The 10486-nt window shown below is 35.9% G+C and overlaps 2 long non-coding RNA genes across 2 annotated transcripts; one reads left to right on the plus strand and one right to left on the minus strand.

The window, feature by feature from the left end:
- The first annotated feature begins 1085 nt into the window (after positions 1–1085).
- On the plus strand, positions 1086–3473 carry LOC146329331 (uncharacterized). The gene is made up of 2 exons (XR_014769799.1): positions 1086–2808; positions 3008–3473. It is a non-coding gene; the product is annotated as an uncharacterized LOC146329331 (long non-coding RNA).
- On the minus strand, positions 3008–5057 carry LOC146329332 (uncharacterized). The gene is made up of 2 exons (XR_014769804.1): positions 4679–5057; positions 3008–3270 (listed from the first exon to the last, which is right to left on the minus strand). It is a non-coding gene; the product is annotated as an uncharacterized LOC146329332 (long non-coding RNA).
- Positions 5058–10486: the final 5429 nt, after the last annotated feature.

The raw sequence follows: 10486 nt of genomic DNA on the forward strand, positions 1-10486 counted from the left end.
GTATGTATGGTCATATCCCTCTATGGTACACATTATGATGCTAGTGAGGGAAATGTGTTTTTATGTCTCAAAATAGACTAAATAAACATAATCTGAAGAATTTTTATTTTTATTTTTTTTTATGTATGTATGTATGGTCATATGTATGTATGTATGTATGTATGTATGTATGTATGGTCATATGTATGTATGTATGTATGTATGGTCATATGTATGTATGTATGGTCATATGTATGTATGCATAGTCATATGTATGTATGTATGCTCATATGTATGTATGCATGGTCATATGTATGTATGTATTCTCATATGTATGTATGTATGTATGTATGTATGTATGTATGTATGTATGTATGTATGGTCATATGTATGTATGTATATATGCTCATATGTATGTATGCTCATATGTATGTATGTATGTATGGTCACATGTATGTATGTATGCATGGTCATATGTATGTATGTATGTATGTATGTATGCATGTATGCTCATATGTATGTATGTATGTATGTATGTATGCATGGTCATATGTATGACCATATGTATGTATGGTCATATGTCTGTATGTATGTATGTATGTATGTATGTATGTATGTATGGTCATATGTATGCATGTATGGTCATAAGTATGTATGTATGTATGTATGTATGTATGGTCATATGTATGTATGTATGTATGCATGGTCATATGTATGTATGGTCATATTTATGTATGTATGTATGTATGTATGTATGGTCATATGTATGTATGTTTGTATGCATGGTCATATGTTTGGCCATATGTATGAATGTATGGTCATATGTATGTATGCTCATATGTATGTACGTATGTATGTATGATGCCAGTGAGGGAAATGTGTTTTTATGTCTCAAAATAGACTAAATAAACATAATCTGAAGAAATTTTATTTTTATTTTTATTTTTATTTTTGGAAGTTTTTGGGGTTCGTTGCCTGTAGGCAACATTGTACCATAATTGTGCGTAAGTGAAAAAGAACGTTCCTTTTCTAATTTGAACATTGTTTATTTCATAAACATATGCAAAAGTATTCAATAACATCAAGAAGTCACAATTCATTTTAAAGGGGACATATTATGCAAAATGCACTTTTTCAAGGTTTTCCAGTGAAAATATGTGTCCCCGGCCTGCCTTCAGACTCCCCTGATATGAGAACAATCCTCTCTCTCCCTCTTTTGCTTGCTCAACCTTTCAGTGAATGTCGGCCAAAACGCTCCGTTTAGATTTGTGCCCGGCTATGACGTCATAGCCGGGCAAGCGCCTCCTCTGAGCCGGAGACACTCCCTGTGCTGCCTGTCTGTGCCGCCCACTGAAAACCTACGAGTCCGCCTCCCGGTCGCCATTTTTTTCTCCGTAAACTACACAGGCAAACTGAGATGTTGAAGGCACAAGGAAAGCACAACAAGTCCTCTGTTGTTGGCTGCAGGAACGAGCACAAATGTCTGCATTTACTCCCGTCATCTGACCCACAGAAGACCCAGTGGATTAATTTATTAATTTTATTTTTAAGTAAAATGTCCTCACAACACCGGTAAAGTGTTGCGTGTGTGTGCGGGTGCTAACCATTTTACTTCGGACTGCTTCTTCATCGACGGTCGGTACAAAGCAGGATTTACTTCAAGACCGAAGCTCAAGGATGGATCAGTACCGACTGTGAAATAACTGCAGACATGGCAGCGGTAAGTTTTATCATCTTTATGCTGCTTTACTGTGTATTTAGCCCCTCATCCTGCCGTTAGCATCGCGGCTAATATGTGTAGCATCTACTGTGTGCTGACACGCTGGAGTATAATACTGAGGGAGAGTCAAGATAATCTGAACGTTAAGCCTCATATGAAGCCAGTTAACTAAACAGAATAGTACGTTGGATGCTGGTGACTGTTTTTCATGTCAGTTTTTGTGTGACTTCATGCTGCTGGGTTTGTGTTGTCGGCTCTGTTGTTATGGACGCCTCCTCTCTCCTCTGCCTGCTGTGTAGCTTAGATTAGCATCAAGCTGCTAACTATCTCATACCTGAAATGTGTAGCTACCTGCTGCAAAATCAAGCCGAGAAACTTGAATTCAGACTAAATCAGGCGTTGTGATTAGCGCAGGTATGCAGTTGTGTTTATCTGTGCTTAGAATGTAAGAACCAAAATAATCGGAAAATAAGTTTAATTTCTCCGGTTCAACAGCTTCCTCACCAACATCACCCCCTCCTTTATTCAGTGTTTACGGTGCTTCAACACTGATGCGCTAAAGGACAACAGTACAGTAAGAGTAGTCCTGCATTACATTACAAACAACACAGTGGGGGTGCAGGACATGCAGGAGGAGGAGAGGGACACGTCCATAATGACGACTGTTTTGCTTTGATATCAATACAATTCATAAAATCATGTGACTACTCACTTTTTACTCACAAAAACGGCATAATAACAATGACAAAGTCACACACATCAGCTGTTATTATAAATATATTAGGCAATAGCAGTGTATGATTGCATATATTGTCTCAGTGGCATTTGAAAGACTCTTGGTGTTTCCATTTCTTGGAATGCTGTGCAGGTAAATGAAAGTGTGGTTACATTTAATTTGTAAAAAATATTTACAGTTGTTCATTATTTACATCTTTGATTTTCTCTGTACTGCTGTACTTTCAGACTCTGCCTGGCTGTCATGTATTACAGTGAACCTGCTGACAAACCACAAATCACATCTGGTGGAGACCAACTCTTCAAAGTGCACTTCCCAAAGACCATGAGAGGAGCCTGTAGAACAAAACCAGTGAAGACTGAGCCCATGTTTTGTAAGTGTTACATTCTTTTATTTGTCACTAAAATTAAGTCATGTACATGTTGTATTTACTGTATCACTGTAACAGTTGTTGTAAAGGTTTCAACAAAAAAAAGAAAATAGAAAATTAATAACTTATATAAATACACACATAAACATAATGCACTGACTTTTTTGAAGTTTAAACAAAATCTTTCTGTAATATTGCACAGGATATGTGGCCGACTTAATGGACCCCATCTTTGAGAAAGTGTTTCCGGACCCGGTGCCAGACAGGGATGAAGATCCAGAGGACATGAGTCCACAGTATGAGGAGCCAGACAAGGAGAAGGTCATCGCCAGCTGTGTGTCCTGGTTCAACTAAGAGGAGGTCTGAATCCAACATAGAGGCCCTGGGCGTCAGGAAACGTGGTGCGAATCCTAAGAACCAGACAGGCTTTGACAAGGAGTGACGAGGAAACCTATAGGCTGATACCTGTAACGAATGAAACATATGGAAAAGATGTCCAGTTAACAGTTTAGCCTCAAAAACATCAATCTTTGATGTGTCAAAGTTTTTTTTTTCAAATGGATTCAGTGAATCTTTCAGTTTACTGTCATGGATGATAGGTACATCATTTGACATGTTATACGATGTGATATATGCAATTCAATAAATGCCTCACAGTATGTGTAAAACTTGTGTCTTGTGAAGTCATGTTTAATATGAACAGTATCTGTTTATTTTGGGGTGTGCTTCTCCATTCATGGTGTTAAGTGAACACTGTAATGTTATGCCAACTTAAGTAATGTAAAGCAAACTGTAAAAAATCTGACATATTTATCTTCATAAATACAACTAACAATATTGTGAAAATCTTTTCTGTCAGTGTCATGAAATAAACCCTGACAGGATGATGCAGGACCCTGACACAAAACAGAGGGTCTTACTTCATTCTGAAGAGGTTTATTTTACAATACTGACCTGCTCACTGTACATTATCCTGCTCAATATACAATGACTTATCACAATCAGAATCAGATATACTTTATCAATCCCAGGAGGGAAATTGGTAGTGTTACAGTTAAGCTTATTCAAGGAAGACTGGAATATAAGTTATACATATATTTCTACAAATATAAGCATATAGAATACAGAAATTAAGATAAAAATATTCTGTAGAGATAAAGCTTTTAAGAAATAAAAATAAAATATTAGTTAACGTGCATTGTGAATTAAACTATATACAACAGTAGAAAAAAAACTAAGACGTGTAAGAATATGTAAACATATGCATTTGTATGTAAGTGATGTACAACAATATATACAGCAGTGGTACACATACTAGTGTAAAACAGTATGCTGAAGATAGGGACAAGTGTTATAGGATACATGTATTATAATAAGAGCATTGGTTGATTTAAATGCTCATATAAATAAATTCATCCAGAGTCTATTCTAAGATTTGTTGTGAGCATATCCACAAAATTTAGAAACATGTAAATATTTCAACAAAATATTAGGCCTATGAAATTCAAACCTGAAAGACATTAGACAAGCTGTGATGGATGAGCAGGAAGCTTTGGCAAATTTCAAATACATAATATAGGAACAGGTAAATTGTTGCACATTATGTGGAGACAGCACAGTGTAGTTTACAAACCACTGCACACAGCCTTGACGTCTGAAAACTGATGATAAAATGATAATAAATTATACAGACAGACTGAAACTATATACACATATTATAATGTCGCTTATTCGCCAAAATTTCCCTCAATAATGAACAAGCGGAGTGAGCTACAGTTAGCATTAGCTACCGAGCTAGTTACATTTTAACGTTGTACCAACACACACATCGACTAACTGTAAAGTATCAAGACACACAAAGTTGTAGACTTACCATTCAGACACGTCCGGCAACATCCGCAGTGTTTGAATTTCTACAGGAGCCTCCGTCTGGATCAAAATTAGATGTTTAAAATCTACCGCGTCTGACAGCAGCCATGTCCGTCATGGCGTTCAGCGTAAACATAGCAGCCAGGACCGGCTGATTCAAGCCACGCCCACCACCAGAGAGGGGCGCGACTAGTCACAGCTCATTTGCATTTAAAGCTACAGGCACAGAAACAGCTCGTTTTGAGAGAGGCTGAAATAGAGGGGTATAAAGACACACTGATCTGCATGATCCGAGTGGTGTTTTATGAAACAAACTTCGAAAGCATGTTTTGAGGACCTCTGAGACTTATAAAAACTTATCAGAAAGGGGCATAATATGAGACCTTTAAATTTTAAATTAAAAAGAATTATAAAAAGAATTTATATATATATGTATGTATGTATGTATGGTCATATGTATGTATGTATGTATGTATGGTCATATGTATGTATGTATGGTCATATGTATGTATGCATAGTCATATGTATGTATGTATGCTCATATGTATGTATGCATGGTCATATGTATGTATGTATTCTCATATGTATGTATGTATGTATGTATGTATGTATGTATGGTCATATGTATGTATGTTTATATGCTCATATGTATGTATGCTCATTTCAATCAGGAGAGACTAAGAGTAAAAGGGAAATGGTTTATTGGCACATGCATGATATATGAAACATGAACAGTCTTTGGCGGTTAGACCCCATTGAGGTGAAACAATATGTATATACTATATATATATATATAAAAATGGGGGAGATGAAGCTGTAGTGAAGAGAACCCCCCCGGGGTCTAGATACTGGTGGTGGTGGTGAAGAGGTGCGAAGCAGAGACTGGTGAGGTGAAGTGGCTCTGGACTCCTGCTGCCTGGACCTGAAGACTGGAGGAGAGGGCTTCAGGGAGGATTGAGGTGAACATCTTCTGCTACCTGGGTCCAGTGACTGGAGGAGAGAGGGGTGGAGGAGGGTCGCGCTACTGACTGAATGACAACTGATGGAGCAAAGACAGAGGCGATTTAAAGTTTGGCAGCAGCAAATTGACTGGCTATCGCGACCGTGGCAAAATCTGATTGGATAGTAAAGACGAAGGTGAACGTCCACAAACAGCTGATTTGAGGGAATAGGAGGAGAGAGCTGGAGTAAAGGAAAGGTATGAACGAAGGCAGTGTAATAGAAGGTCTTCCTGATTGAACTTACGCTGAGCTTCATATGTATGTATGTATGCATGTATGCATGGTCATATGTATGTATGGTCATATGTATGTATGTATGTATGTATGTATGGTCATATGTATGTATGTATGTATGCATGGTCATATGTATGTATGGTCATATGTATGTATGTATGTATGCATGTATGCTCATATGTATGTATGTATGTATGTATGCATGGTCATATGTATGTATGGTCATATGTATGTATGTATGTATGTATGTATGGTCATATGTATGTATGTATGTATGCATGGTCATATGTATGTATGGTCATATGTATGTATGTATGTATGCATGTATGCTCATATGTATGTATGTATGTATGTATGCATGTATGCATGGTCATATGTATGTATGGTCATATGTATGTATGTATGTATGTATGTATGGTCATATGTATGTATGTATGTATGCATGGTCATATGTATGTATGGTCATATGTATGTATGTATGTATGCATGTATGCTCATATGTATGTATGTATGTATGTATGCATGGTCATATGTATGTATGGTCATATGTATGTATGTATGTATGTATGTATGGTCATATGTATGTATGTATGTATGCATGGTCATATGTATGTATGGTCATATGTATGTATGTATGTATGTATGTATGGTCATATGTATGTATGTATGTATGTATGTATGCATGGTCATATGTATGTATGTATGTATGCATGGTCATATGTATGTATGGTCATATGTATGTATGTATGTATGCATGTATGCTCATATGTATGTATGTATGTATGTATGCATGGTCATATGTATGTATGGTCATATGTATGTATGTATGTATGTATGTATGGTCATATGTATGTATGTATGTATGCATGGTCATATGTATGTATGGTCATATGTATGTATGTATGTATGTATGTATGGTCATATGTATGTATGTATGTATGTATGTATGGTCATATGTATGTATGTATGTATGCATGGTCATATGTATGTATGGTCATATGTATGTATGTATGTATGCATGTATGCTCATATGTATGTATGTATGTATGTATGCATGGTCATATGTATGTATGGTCATATGTATGTATGTATGTATGTATGTATGGTCATATGTATGTATGTATGTATGCATGGTCATATGTATGTATGGTCATATGTATGTATGTATGTATGTATGTATGGTCATATGTATGTATGTATGTATGTATGCTCATATGTATGTATGTATGTATGCATGTATGCTCATATGTATGTATGTATGTATGTATGTATGTATGTGTATGTATGTATGTACGGTCACATCCCTCTATGGTACACATTATGATGCCAGTGAGGGAAATGTGTTTTTATGTCTCAAAATAGACTAAATAAACATAATGTGAAGAAATTTTATTTTTATTTTTATTTTTGGAAGTGTTTGGGGTTCGTTGCCTGTAGGCAACATTGTACCATAATGGTGCATAAGTGAAAAAGAACGTTCCTTTTCCAATTTGAACATTGTTAATTTCATAAACATATGCAAAAATATTCAATAACATCAAGAAGTCACAATTCATTTTAAATTTTAAATTAAAAAGAATTTTAAAAAGAATTTAAAAAGTTTCTTGGCTAAATGTTGCCTGTAGGCAACATTGTACTATTTAGGAGCAACCCATTGAAATAAATGTGTAAAGTATAAAACTTTAAACTACTTAAATCAACAAAGATAACCATTACCATAACCATTTGAAAAACAAAAACAACAAATTCCAGTGTTTGATCATCACTGCTTCATTTCAGTGCATGTTTTGTGTCAGTCCCCTGTGTCTTTCCTGACATGTGTTGCCATCACTTGTGGTGTTGCTGCTCAGTGCTTATGGAACTCCATGAAGCAGTTTTTTTCAGGAGTGAAGCACAGGCAGGTGACGCATTGTGTGCACTGTGGTTTCACTCTACCCTTACATCCAGGGTATCTGCATCTGCCCTTTTTCTCCACCCAAATAGGCCAGTGGTCAGTGTTGTGTTTGCTATAGTGATTCCATAATGGTTCACTGCTGCAGGCAACATTGCAACTTTCCATGATGGCACGTTGTTGCCTCAGGGCAACAGCTGCATTTTAACAAGTATCCACTATTAAATTAGTAAATAAGTTGCATGAAACTATCAAAACTTAAAGTTTACTCACCTATTAGTTCGAAGACATTTTTTTCCAGGTGGAAAAGGGACAAAAAATAACTTTTTGAGAGTCTTTTTTTTGCAGCAAGATAGCAGAGCTGTCTCCTTAGAAAAAGCCCGCCAAGAAGGGTTTCAAAATCGCTTCCTGGAGGTCATGTGACAAATTAAAGCATTGTTAATGGTTCCCTATGGTTTTACCTCTTTTTTAAAGTATCGCATCATTTAAAGGGATGCATTGTGGAGATGTGACAGGGCAAAAATGGGTTTGTTGCCTGAGCCTACATTTAAATGTTCTTTATTAAGCAGCTTTACACTTCATGGTTGGTCTGTGTAGTTAATGTTAGGGGTTTGTCTTTCTTATAACTTAAATGTTTAAATGAGATGTTGAGTTCCTGGATGAAAACAATATTTTGAAGGCAGGATTGTCTCTGTTCTATGATGTTGTTTTTCTTTTCTGATTTAAAACAAAATAAAGTTAAATTTCCACCAGTGAAGCTTTTTCTCACTGGAGGCCATGACAATGAACTGACTGTAAAATTAGCTGGTTTCACCTATGGGTCCTATAAATCCTAGAAAAAAAGCTTGACTGAATGAGTCTGTAGCTTTAAATGCAAATAAGGTGTGGCTGGCCCCGCCCCTCTCATGAGGTGGGTGTGGCTTGAACCAAGCGGGGTCACGTTGAGCGCGTGACGCTGAATCAGACATGGCGGGTATCAGACACTTTGGAGTGCAACCGTTCATTTTTTTATCGAAAATGTGGCCCAGACGAAGAGTCTCCTGCAGAAATTCAAACACTGCGGCTGCAGCAGGACGTTTCTGAATGGTTGGTCAATAATTCTGTGTATTTTGGTGCCTTACAGTCAGTCAGTGTGTGTGTGTGTTGGTACAGCGCTAAAATGTAGCTCGGCGGCTAATGCTAACGGTTGCTCTCTGCTTGGTCATGTTTGAGGTCAGTTTTGGTGAATTTGGTTCAAACTGGCAACACGGACCTGCCGGCAAATATCCGTCATGTGTGTCTGTTAGTGAAATGTAGATATGAATGCGGAATTACTGAATGAATGATTTTTTTTTTTAATTAATATGAAGTGATGATGGTCTTGTGTTGAAAAAACAAGTCACGTGTGTTTATGTATGTAGCAGTGAAGTTAATATTAAGTCTGAACATATATATAGAATTAAGTTTTAAGTATGTTATTTACCATTTTATACAGTAGAGCAATCAATCTGATAAAATCAAACCAGAGAGACTGACGGACACCAGCTGTGCCTTTTGTTTCTGGCAGCATGACTCATGACTTCACTGTCTGAATGAAAATCTTCATCATGTCAGTAGCAGAGGCAACATGAGAGGTATTTTACTGTGGCAGGTTCAGAACAGCTGCATCATTTATATAAAGATTATTAATTATTACTGTTCCTGAAATACTGTGTTTTCATATGAGGATTTATCGTGATTTTTGTTTTTTCAACACTATCACGGGGAAAAATCCTACACCTCTGTGGGATATAGTCTGTCATGGGTTATATTCAGTGGTGGAAAGAGTACTGAAGAGTACAAGTACTGTTAAACTACTAAAATATTACTCAATTACATGTAAAAGTACTGGTGTTAGCAAAATACTTATCATCGTAAGAACTACTCAGAGTATTAGTTACTTTTATCAGTTGATGTAACCGTCACTGAAGCAACAGTTGAAAATGGTGACAATCATTAATAATTTATAAAATACAAAACATGTTCTCTCCCCATTTTCATTTTTTAAATCTTTTTTTAAATTTATTTCTCTTATTCAACAAATGGCTCCATCACACAAAACATCAAATGAGGTGAAGTTACTGCCATGATTATTGATTAAGTATCAATGTTTACATTTTTAATTATTGAAACTCTTAAGGGCAATTAATCCATTAATGATTAATCATTAATATTCTCACTTTAAACATGTGCTGCTGCAGTGTTTCTTTGTTTTCCGTCTGTATGTCTTTGTTCTCATTGGCCTGTTTGCGATCAGATCACCTGATTGGCTACTAAAATGCAGATTAAAGGTTTGGATATTAATTTAAATTGTACTCAGTCAACTAAGATGTTAAAAGTAACTAAATAGATTACATCTTGTAATGCGTACTTAAGTATGACTGTATGTACAGACCTGAAAATCTACTTACAAAAACGTATAAACTAAAAAACTACTTAATTACAGTAATTTGAGTATTTGTAATTAGTTACTTCCACCACTGGTTCTGTTATAGTCTCTCTGGTTTTACTTTAGCAGTATTATTGTTTTACTACATATAAAAGTGGTAAATGAAATGCTTTCTGATTCTAAATACTCACACTTCATATTAATGAAATAACTAATTACTCATATCTTTATCAAATAATGAGATTTGATCTGAAGATTTTTCTGTGACTTTTGTTTTTT

Source organism: Lutjanus erythropterus, chromosome 3, assembly GCF_056507025.1.
Source record: "Lutjanus erythropterus isolate fLutEry1 chromosome 3, fLutEry1.hap2, whole genome shotgun sequence".
NCBI classification, from domain to species: domain Eukaryota; kingdom Metazoa; phylum Chordata; class Actinopteri; order Lutjaniformes; family Lutjanidae; genus Lutjanus; species Lutjanus erythropterus.